General features: G+C 46.9%; 1 non-coding gene across 1 annotated transcript; it reads right to left on the bottom strand.

Moving 5' to 3' along the window:
- Window positions 1-9,497: 9,497 nt before the first annotated feature.
- Window positions 9,498-9,570, bottom strand: trnav-uac (transfer RNA valine (anticodon UAC)). The gene has a single exon. It is a non-coding gene; the product is annotated as a tRNA-Val (tRNA).
- Between the last annotated feature and the right edge of the window lie 2,623 nt (window positions 9,571-12,193).

Genomic DNA, 12,193 nt, shown 5'->3' with positions numbered 1-12,193 from the left:
CTCTTCTTCCTCATAGGAGGTTCATATCCCTCTGGGAAGGGTATTTTTTTTTGCCATGATGTACCTCCTCTGCCCACCAGTTTCGCTTACTGCGCAATTCTCTCACCATCTGGGGTATCATAGGGTCATTTTCAGGCCCGAGTAAGGCTCTTTTCATTAACTGGTCACAATATAATCGTAATGCTCCACATACACAGCACCCAAAAACACATAATATACCGCTATAATTATCCCATGGGTAATCCAGCTTCCCCAGCCAGAAAAAAACATCCCTCTACTATTTCCCACCATTTCGTCCCAAAATTCTTAAGCTGCTTCCCTATCTTCCTAATCTCCTTAATCTTTCCCACTATGTGTTGACTAAGTTCAGTTATGTTTTCTGAGGCATCGGGAATAAAAGTACAACATTCCTGCGCTAACGCGGCTCAAGTCCCTCCTTTTTCAGCTCAGAGCAAGTCCAGGGTCATTATATTTTAGAAGGCTACCATTCCAAGGGCAACTACCTCTGCTGTTAGGTCTTTCACTTGCGTCACTTGCACGTCAGGTAGGGCATCGGCAGTGCCATTGACTAATTTCTCTAGAGCGGTTGCCATATTAATAATTTCTCGCGAATTTCGGGCCACACCATATGAGGGAAATACTATCATCCAAAACCTTTCACTTTCAGTCATCCCTCGCTTACTTCGCCTTCAATAAGGATGTTGCGATATATCTTTTATAGGATGCATGGAAGGCAATATATAGGCCAGATAACAGCAGCTCGTCCAGTTTCCTGGGGACATATTCCCACTTTCGCCTGGCGGCCTTGGAAGCCAAGGACAAGCTCTTTCCCCACATACCCAGTAAGGCCCATTAGGAGTAAGCGGAGGAGGACCCACTCTCCGTTCAGTACAAGAACTACGACCCCAAAATCTCCCATCTACCCCCGCCGTACTGCAATAACAAATTCTATTCACAGTTTTCTGTGTATTTACTAACTCGAAGGAGCGCATTCTTTTTCCCTCCGTCGGGTAGGGTGGTACCATCCACAATCCCCTTCGCTGACATCACAGTCCTTCTGCCAATCTCTCTCTAAAGCTGGAATAGGATGTGTCAAATAGTTTCATAAGTTGCACAGAAAGCTTTTCGCTTCCGTTCATGGGGACCCCTTCCAGGGATGGGCGGCATGCTGAGATATCTTTACACACACCCAACAAGAGTCCAACTCTTCACCTTAATGACTGGCACAAGTGTGACATAAAGACAAAGAGGTATTTCTGGACAAAGCCACACTAACTCCCCGCAGTATCAGTCCCCATAAATGCGTCTGGCTTGTCAGCTCCATGCATTCTTGCCTTCCAACTCCTGGTGCCGTTTGCACCTAGTAGCGTGAATCCATTCTCCGTTCCCCTCAACCTTCACCGCGGTTCGGGTTATTATCAGCACTGTGTAAGGGACCTTCCACCTAGGAGAAAGACAGAGCTTTTTTAGCTCCTTTACATATACCCCATCACCGGGTTGGGAAGGATGCATAATCTCGCTTCCCACTGCGCCTGTCGCACTCTCTCATACAGGTCAGCTGCCGTTTTGGACAATGCTTGCGCATGCGCTGGGGTCTGTTCATCATTCCAGATCCGGGCCAGTCTCTCGGTGGTGACAGGGTATAGACAAAGTGAATGAAAGCAGGCTTTTTCCACTGAGGCCAGGGGAGAAAAAAAAAACAGAGGTCATGGGTTAAGGGTGAAGGGGGAAAGTTTAAAGGGAACGTGGGTGGGAGTTTCTTCACACAGAGAGTGGTGGAAGTGTGGAATGAGCTGCCAGATGAAGTGGTGAATGTGGGCTCACTTTTAACTTTTAAGAAAAACATGGACAGGTATGTGGATGAGAGGGGCTTGGAGGAACAAGGCCCAGGTGCAGGTCAGTGGAACTAGGCAGAAAAATGGCTCGGCACAGCCAAACAGGGCCAAAAGGCCTGTTTCTGTGCTGCAATGTTCGATGGTTTGTAAATCTCACAGATTTGTTCTCGACGACTGAGGAATGCAGCCGGCCTTTTTAACGGGTTAGGGGCTTCAACCACAATATCCGGGTCCTCAGAGGGAGTCCAGGGTTTGAGTATGGGTACGTATCCAATCATGATTTTTGGCGCTTGCAGTATCTGCGAGTCTGGCACAAGCTGAGATTCCCCGCCACGGCGCGTTCGCAAGCGCGTGCTGACTTGAGATCCAGTCGCCCCATCCCTTCCACCCCCTGTCTCAACCTCTGTCCTGTCCCCCTACAGCTCCTGCCCCTGCTCCTCCTTCTCTTTCAGTTTGGGTGAGTTGGTGCTTCTTGGCCACATCCATCTATTTTTTAAAACATCCCATCATGCTCAAAATCCCAATTAGGGTCCCCATTCCCGTTAACCATTACTTCCCACTAACTCTGAATCAGGGGGATCTTAAATCTGCCCGCATAGCGCCAGCCTCCTTGAGACCACCCGTAGAGACCACTGCTAAAGGTTACAGCCTACCGGTTATCCCCGGTTCCTCTTACTACGGTGTCCGCTGGCGACCCTGGGGGCACCAGAGTGTTTCTTACCTTCTGCCGGGTCTTTTTCACAGTTTTCATTCGTTTTTCCACCTTCTCTCTTGCTTTCAAGGTCTTTCCTTGCGTTCCCAGCCGTCGACGTTTCGCCGCAGGAGCAGCCGAAGACGCTCGACTGCTGGCACTTCCCATTTTCCGCAAAAGAGAGTAACTATACCGAGCGCTCGTATTATGCCACACGGAATCTTACCGAGAGCGCTCACCGGTGTGTTTCCTCTGTCTTTCCACAGGTCTCTGAGTTCGGTTATGGAATTGATCGGTAGCTACCTTGGTACCAATACGAGCACCCCTTGCCGTCCCCTTTCAGCTAGGACTCAGGGCACCAGTCTCCCCCTTTCAGCTAGCAGACTGATTTCCCTTCCCAACTTGGTCGGCGCCTTTTAGTCTTGCTTTTCCTTTTCCGCTTAGGGTTCCTTTTCTGGATCCCGCTCTTCCAGCCTCCCCCTTTCAGACAGGAGACTAAAGTGAGGATCCCATCCACGTCGCCAATCTGTTGCAGATAAATCTCTGGAGCAGCAGACAGAACAAATCAGGCAGACTCAGAGAAATGTTTCAGACTAAAGGACTTTATTATACATGATATCACAGAGAGCCTCTGCACCTGGGAGCGGTGTGTAGGGGCTCTGCTTAGCTTGTAGTAATGCTTCATTATATAGACACAGAGTATGTAACTAAAAACACTTAACAAGAACATTGCTTGACTTTGAACTTAGACCTAGATCACAATATTTTGGCTGCATTCCTCCCGGCGCTGCAAACTCCTTCTTGCTGATTTTAGCTAAATCTCAGGAACATTCACAATCCCTATATATCCAAAGAGTCTTAAATTCTTCGATAGTGTGTTTGTAAAAGTTACTGCACTAATGAAAGAATTTCCCATTCGGGATCACTAATAATAGGGATCCGTTAGTCTCGTAAGACGATGGATTTGCGCCTTAGAAGGTTTTTCCGGGGCGCAAGCCTCGGCAGGTTTGTATGAGAGACCGACAGATGCCTAGGCCGCAAGCCTTCCCCTCTCCACGCCACCGATGTTGTCCACACGAAGGGCACAAGGACCCAAGCAGCTTGGCACCGGTGTCGTCAGAGAGCAATGTGTTGTTAAGTGCCTTGCTCAAGGACACAGACACAAACACACAAACCCTTCAGGTTTCTAGTCCGATGCCTTATCCACTAGCCCACGCGGGATCACTGAAGTATTATTATTATTATTATTATTATTATTATTATTATTATTATTATTATTATTATTATTATTATTATTATTATTATTATTATTATTATCATTATTATTATTATTGTTGTTGTTGTTGTTGTTATTATTATAATTATTATTATCTGCAATTACGCTGTATTAAGTGCGAAGACACGTTTTTGCAGGTTGAATTAATTTACTAACGTGCCACAACTGAATTAAAACGAAACATGTCAATAAATGTATTTTCAGCTGTACTAAGCAAATGACAGGCTCTTCCCTATTGACATCAATCTACCTGGGTTGAGGGGTTGTACAGCTTTAAGTTGCTCGGCATAAACATCACCGGGGAACTCACGTGGTCTGTACATACCGGCTGTGCGCCTCTTTCACCTCAGACGGTTGGAGAAATTTGGCGTGGGCCCCAGATCCTAAGAACTTTCATTAGAGGCACATTTGAGAGCATCCAGACTGGCTGCATCACTGGCACTTTTGGGAACTGTACTTCCCTCAATCGCAGGACCCTGCAGAGAGCGCTGCGGAAAGTCCAGCACATCTATAGATGTGTACTTCTCACTATCTAGGACACTTACAGAGACAACTGTGTACAAAGCGTCCGAAAGACCATTCCAGACCCGAGTCAACCCAATCACAAACTGATCCAGCTTCTACCATCCGGGAAACGGTACAGCAGCTTAAAAGCCAGGACGCACGGGCTCCAGGACAGCTTCTTCCACCAGGACATCTGACTGTTAATTTACGCTAACACAACTGTATATCTATGTTGTATTAACTATAGCGTTGTACATATATTTATTATAACTTACTATAAAGTTGCGCATTGTACATTTAGACCGAGATATAACGAAAGGATTTTTGCTCCTTGTGTATGTGAAGAGTGTAATAAAGTTAAGTCAGTCTAATAAAGAATATTTAATTTTATACCTCCGTTTTAAAATGCCTGATTCATGGGAAATTTGTCATATTTTACAATGTAGCTGTGTTTGGATATAAAGTAGTTAAAACTGGACCAGGAGATTTGCACACCTGCCCACCGCTCATTGCACAACTGAAAACACTTACAAGTTCTCGGGTTTAAACTGTACGGAATCGATACTTCTAACTCAGCACGATCAGAGCGTCTGAGGTGCCAATGAAAGATAGTTCCATTCTCCTGTAGTTGGGGCATATCGCCCGAGGGCTTCCTTATCCATGCCCAGGAATTCTGGTAACCATGGCAGCCAAGGAAAATAGAACTGGAATATGAAAACAAACGTGTGAATCATAAGCAGGGGTTGCAAGTGATCGGAAAGAAACTCATAGCAATAAAACACAAATGGTTGAAGAGCTGACCGCAAAGTTAAGGCGATGAACTGCTAATCCGTTGTGTTTTACACGCGTGGGTTCGAATCCAATCCTAGTCGAGGCAGGTTTATCTGGGGGATGAAATATTGAAGTTATCACTTATTAGAATTCCGAGCCTCCACCTTTTGTCACATAGAGTGCTTGGCTGGGAATCATGAAAATCAACGTTTTTCTATTAACGTTTGTTAATAATTTGGCCATAATACCAGACGATATAGATGCAGAATTCAGCCATTCCGTCCGTTCCATCATGGCTGATATATTTTCTCTCAATGCCATTCTCCTGCCTTCTCGCCGTCACCTCTGACACGCCTCATAATCAAATACGTGTCTATCTCCGCTTAGGAATAGGATTCGAGAGGTAATGTTACAGCTTTATAAGGCCCTGGTCTGACCCCACTTGGAGTACTGTACACAGTTCTGGTCACCTCACTACACGAAGGATGCTGAAACTATTGAAAGGGTGCAGAGGAGATTTACAAGGATGTTGCCTGAATGGGAGTGTATGCCTTATGAGAATAGGTTGAGTGAACTCGGCAATTTCTCCTTGGAGCGATGCAGCATGACAGGTAACCTGATAGAGGTGTATAAGAGGATGAGAGGCATTGATCATGTGGATAGTCAGAGGCTCTTTTCCAGGGCTGAAATGGCTAGCACGAGAGGGCACAGTTTCCAGGTGCTTGGGAGTAGGGGCAAAGGAGATGTCAGGTTTAGGGGGTTTTTTTCGCAGAGAGTGGTGAGTACGTGGAATGGGTTGCCGGCGACGATGGTGGAGGTGGATATAAAAGGATATTTTAACAGACTCCTGGACAGGTACATGAAGCTTAGAAAAATGGAGGGCTATATATAGCCACAGGTAATTTCTAAATTATACACATGTTCGGCTCAGTTGTGTGGGCCGATGGGCCTGTATAATGCTGTGGGATTTCTATGTTTCTAAAATATTACCAACTGAGTTGACTCCACAGATATCCCCGCAATGAAATCCACATATCGATAGCCTTCTGGTGACACAACTTCCTCCTCATCCCTGTCCTAAAGGGCGTCCCAATATTCTGAGGTTGTGCTCTGTTGTCTCTAAACTCACCCACAATTGGAATCATCCTTCCCATGTCCAGTCTATCTGGGCCTTTCAGTATTTGATAATTTTCATAGAAAACCCTGACTCCTTTTTCTAATCTCCAACGAGTACAGGGGCAGAGTCATAAAACGATCCTCATACATTAAAGCTTTCGTTCCGGGATCTTTCTCGTCACCGTCCTCTGGACCCTTTCCAATGCCAGGGCATCCGTTCTTAAATAAGGGACACAGACTGTTCATCTTGTTCCCGGCGCGGTCTGACCAATGCATTATAGAGACTCAACATTACCGCCTCACTCTTGTACTCTGGTTCTCTCCAAATGAATGTTGGCATTGCATTTGTCGTCCTTACTACCAACTCAGCCTGTGTTTACCCTTTCGGCAATCCTGCACAGGGTCTCGCAGTTGTCTTTGCACCTTCGTTATTTGAATTTACTGCCCATTTATAATCTAGTCTACGCCTTCAACAAAGTGTACAGTCGGAACTCCTTATCCGCGGATTCAACCAACCGTGGATCGAGAAAACCCAGAAGTTCTCTCTCCGGGACTCGTTGTTTGAGCATGTACAGACTATTTTTCTTGTCATTATTCCCTAAGCAATGCAGTATACCAACTATTTACATTGTATTAGGTATGAAAAGTAATCTAGAGAGGATTTTAAAATACAGGCAGTTCCTGGGTTATGAGGGAGTTCCGTTCTTGAGACCGTTTTTAAAACGGATTTGAAGTCGGAACAGGCATATCGGTTTATTTAGCGTCAGTTAGTCAAACGTTTGTTTTAGTATATAGTATATATTTTACCTTTCTATGCATATAGAACACCTAAGAAATGTTATATTTTAAATTCATCAGTCCGTAGGACTTGATTCCAAAATGCATCAGGCTAGTTTAGATGTTCCTTCTGAAACGTCTGACTCTGAATTTTGTGGTGAGGACGCAGGACAGGTTTTCCTCTGATGACTCTTCCATGACGGTTATATTTGTTCGGCACCACTCCAGAGGCTGCTCCATCTTCCTGAAGGTCTCTTGTAGTCAAACGGGGGTTTTGTTTTGCCTTTGTAGCAATCCTACGAGCAGTTCTCTCGGAAAGTTTTCTTGGTCTTCCAGACCGCTCCTGTTAACTGACATATATTAATTACATTACGTACTGAGGAAACGGCTACCTGAAAACTCTTTGCTATCTTCTTATAGCCTTCTCTTGTTTTGGGGCATCATTTATTTATTTTCTTAGCAGCTGTCAGGAGGAGCCCATGGCTGCTGATTGTTGGGACAAGGTTTGAGGAGTCAGGGTATTTATGAAGCTTTGAAATTTCCATCCCCTGGCCTTTCCTAACGACGACAGTAAACACGCCAGAGCCCTCACAAGCTCATAAAGGTCTGAGACACTGGTAAAGGTTATCTGAGACCTCAATTCTCTTGGGGTGCCCAAGCTTTTGCTTGGTGCTCGTTTTATTTTCTTTCACTCTAAAATTGTTCAAAACAAAAATAATACACTAATCTTGCTTAAAATGCAGAAAAAGAATGTTTCATCTTTCACTTTATGACTTTGGAGATGAGTTCAGCTTCTACTCACTGAACTATTCACAGTAACAGAATCTTTGTCCAGGGCTGCCCGAACATTTGCGTGCCACTGTACATGAGGCGGTGGAAAAGCGGCACAAGATCCGGACCGAAGAAGCACAAAACGCCAAATGTTGCCATGGAAGTTTACATGCAAACTCGCGACTGCTGAGCAGGGCAAATTATTACTGTCAATATACCATCCATCTGTTCCTTAATGTCCAATGGCGAGGTGTTATTTTTCAACTGTACTCCACTGATATCCCTGGATACATTTTCATTGATCACTTTTCAGTGGCATACATTTCAAACATTTCACATCCACTGTGGGGATCCTGGAGTAAAGCATCACTGGTCATTACATTGCCGAAAAGTTAAACAATATAATTGTGGCCGGTTTGATCAGAATGACCGGCCGTAAGGTTTTAATAAGGTGATAGAGTTAAGAGTGTAACCGGGGAAAGATCGGGAGTTATTTCGGTGTAATTCTAAACGTTGAATCAGGGGCAGAGCGTATTCCGAGATAAGTATTAATTGCTGATGTTCACATTGCGGAAGAAGCTCCATGGCCAGTTACTGACCCTTATGCAGGCGCGGAATATTTCGCCCAAATTTTAATTTTACATGGAGTCACAACAAATTCGCTTTATTGAAAAGGACCGTGATCCCAACTCTATAGCGATATGCGATCTCCCACCGTCACCTCGTTTCAAAACTAAACAGTACCCAGTTTTCCTGTTCTACATTACCGTCATTACACAGGAAGGTTTTAACCATACTTTTCCACATTCCTGCAGAACCACAATGTCAGCGTTGTGATCAGTCCTTTCTCCCTGGTCCTTTAACAGGAATGGAATGTGCGACACCAATGGTAAGATAGTTGGCTTCTGTCTGCGCAGCAATATCATCGGAAGATCGCTAGTTCGAGACCAGAAAATATTAGGTGTTGATGTTACCAACTGTTTCCACCGGCGTTTAAACTGTACGAAGCACACATATTTGCGCGGCTGACGTGGGGTGGCTGTGGTGCTGATCGCGACAGAGAAAACAAAGAGAAGCAGAGAGATTGAATGCGTGTGTGTGTGTGTGTGTGTGAGAGAGAGAGAGAGAGAGAGAGAGAGAGAGAGAGAGAGAGAGAGAGAGAGAGAGAGAGAGAGAGAGAGAGAGAGAGAGAGAGATGAGAGAGAGAGAGAGAAAGAGAGAGAGAGAGAGAGAGAGAGGGAGAGGCAGACGGAAAAGGTGGAACCTAGAAGACTCTGGCGGAGAAATTGAACAGAGAGTCTGTATGGTGGGACTAGGAAGGAGTGGAACACAGGAGGAGGAAAAAGAAAGCGATTTAACATTTTAAAGTAGGTTTGAAATTTTGCAGCACACGGTTATTCTTCCTGATGTTTGTCTGAATGGGAACATTTGAGATGCGAGCTCCGTTGAAACCACAATGCATCCTCATGCGACAATACATGGCAATAGGTTTGAAGGCTGATTCTCCCGTTACGCAGTGTACGTTATCTACGAACCTCCTTAGGTTTAAATCCGTTTATGTTCTCCTGGAAATTATATATAATTTCTATTAATTCTTCTTTCTTTAATTTACCTTTGTCAGGTTTGAAATACAATGCGCTATTGCGAGAAACGCGAATGTTCATTATATTTACACCTGGATGCCCATGACAGTAAACTTGAACACAAACTGAAAAGTTGTGTCTCAAGTTCATTTGAAGCACTGAAGCCCAAACAATGTTTCTGCCCGGGATTGAACTGGGGACCTTTCGCGTGTAAAGCGAACGTGATAACCACTACACCACAGAAACCGTGTGAATCGCTCAATGCTTTGCGCTCCTGAGCAATGACCCGAGGCTGCCCCTCCCCGCCCTGCTCTGAAGCACAGCAATAAGTACAAAACATTGCCCACCGTCCCTTTCCGTTTTCAGTACCAAGTATTAAATAGTTTGGACTTTATTCCCTGGAATATGGGTATAGGTAGAGTGTTACAAGGACGTGGCGGTGGAACGAACCCAAGTGCTGAACACGGGCGTGGAATGGGTGCCAAGGGAGTGTTTACCCGGAGTCTTGGTTTTAGTAGAGAATTCAGGAACGATGCCAGACTTAGAACTGATAGTCCTAAGAACCATGGCACGACCAACGAACTGGCACCTTCTAGTTGTGGTCACAGGATTCTTATACTACTTTGGTTGTTGGAATGCAGGTGTTCGTAGTTATTGGAACCTGGGAATGATTGGGAACTAAACGAGGTGATTGAGGCATAATTCCTGAGGAACATAGCCAGGTAGGCGATTGTCAGAAGGGATCGAGACAGTATCCCCTCCCCCCCCCCCCCCCCCAACAGCAGACTCCCGGCGATCCTCCAGGCCTGTCTGGATGGTCCCGATGAAAGTCCTGGATGAGGGAACGGTGGAAGATGAAGGAGCGGGGGACCCAGGAACACTCTTCAGGACCGTACCCCTCCCAGTCCACCAGGTATTGGAGACCCCAGCCCCGACCGCACACATCCAGTAGTCTTCGGACGGTGAATGCCGGATGGTTGTCGATGAGACGGGCAGGTGGGGGAGTCTCAGCTGGGGGACACAAGGAGCTGACGGAGACTGGCTATAACTGAGACACATGAAAAGTTGGGTGAATGCGCATGGACCTTGGCAGCATTAGGCGGACCGCTGTGGGATTCCCAATCATTCCCAGGTTCCAAGGTTGATAATCCTTTCAACCTTGAATGGTCCCAGGAAGCGAGGGGCGAGTTTCCTATGTTAGGTTTTGAGCGGGATGTCTTTGGAGGAAAGCCACACCCTATGCCCAGGTTGGTACTCCGGTGCCGGAGTCCGGTGTCAGTCGGCTCTCTTCGTATTTGCATTTGTTGATCTGAGTAGGGCCGTGCGTGTTTCCTCTCAAACCTTCCGACACCGATCAATATGGTCCCGAACCGACGGTATCGCAATCTCCCCTTCTTGCGCGGGGAACAGCGGGGTTGGTACCCATGGGAGAACTCGAACGGAGACCCCCCAATGGCCGAGCTCACCAGGGAGTTGTGGGCGTACTCAACCCACGGGAGGTGGTCGCTCCAGGTCGACGGGTTGTTTGCTGTTACACAACGTAACGTCGCCTCCAGGTCTTGGTTGACCCGTTCCGTCTGCCCGTTCGTCTGGCGGTGGAAGCCGGATGACAGGCTGGCCGATGCACCTAAGACTCGACAGAAAGCCTTCCATAGCTGCGAGACGAACCGGGGACCTCGATCTGATACTATGGCATTCTCCGTCTTCCGTGGAGGCGGAAGTCGTGGAGGACGAGAAGATCTGCGGTTTCTTGAGAGGAAGTGAGTTTAGGGAGAGCCACAAAGTGCACCGCCTTGGTGAATAGGTCTACCACGGTGAGAGCAGTGGGTTTTCCGCGGGAAGGGGTAGACCGGTGACGAGGTCTAGGGCGATGTGTGACCAGCGACGACCAGGTACAGGTAGAGGACGAAGAAGACCCACAGGCGGTAGATGAGAGTCCTTTCCCCGGGCACAGATGGAACAAGCCGAGACATAAGAACGGGTGCCCCCTCCGTGGACGGCCACCAAAAGTGCTTCCTCAGGAGAACCAGGATCCGATCACTCTCGGGGTGTCAGGTGAACCGGGATGTGTGCCCCCATTGGAGAACCTGAGGCCTGACGGACTTCGCACGTACAGGCGATCGCCGGGTGCATTCCCTGGGGCGGATTCGTCCCGCTAGGCTTTGTTTACCTTAGCCTCGATCTCCCAAGTGAGGGCGACCTCCTCGCAGGATCGTCTCGGGAATGGAGGTGTCATCCTTGGAGTCATGCTAGCGGGATAGCGCGTACGGCTTCCCGTTCTTGGATCCTGGACAGTACGTGAGGTTAAACTTGAACCGTCCAAAAAAAAACAATGCCCAACGGGCCTGGCGGGAGTTCAATCATTTGGCGGTCTGAATATGCCCCAGGGTCTTATGATCAGACACACTCGCAGAATAAAGAAATCAGGGACCATAACTGTCCTCGACCCCGTCACTCGCGGAAATAAAAACAGGGACGATAATAGTCCTCGACCCGTTACTGGCAGAAAAGAACAGCGACCTCAGTCTGGAGCGGGCCAGGTGGATTGGAAAGGGGCACCAGCATGACTGACGGAAAATCCACAATGGCTGGTGTTTGTTGGGGGCAATTGGAAAGGTGCATCCCAAAGAAGAATAAATATTCGAAAGGGAGGATGAGGCAACCATGGCTGACAGTGGAAAGTAAAGACAGCATAAAGGCAAAAGTGAGGGCTTAGAAAGAAGCATTAGAGGGAAGCCGGGGGTTTGGGACGCTTTCAAAAATGGCTAACACTGGAGAAAATACCTTTTTTCAGACATATGAAGATTAAAAGGGATGCGAAAGTGGGTATCAGAAACCTGGAAATGACGCGGAAGAAGCAGTAATGGGG

This window comes from Hemitrygon akajei, unplaced genomic scaffold (assembly GCF_048418815.1).
Source record: "Hemitrygon akajei unplaced genomic scaffold, sHemAka1.3 Scf000092, whole genome shotgun sequence".
NCBI classification, from domain to species: domain Eukaryota; kingdom Metazoa; phylum Chordata; class Chondrichthyes; order Myliobatiformes; family Dasyatidae; genus Hemitrygon; species Hemitrygon akajei.
Note: the sequence above shows the minus strand (reverse complement) of the source record. Positions and strands in the feature narration are given on the sequence as shown.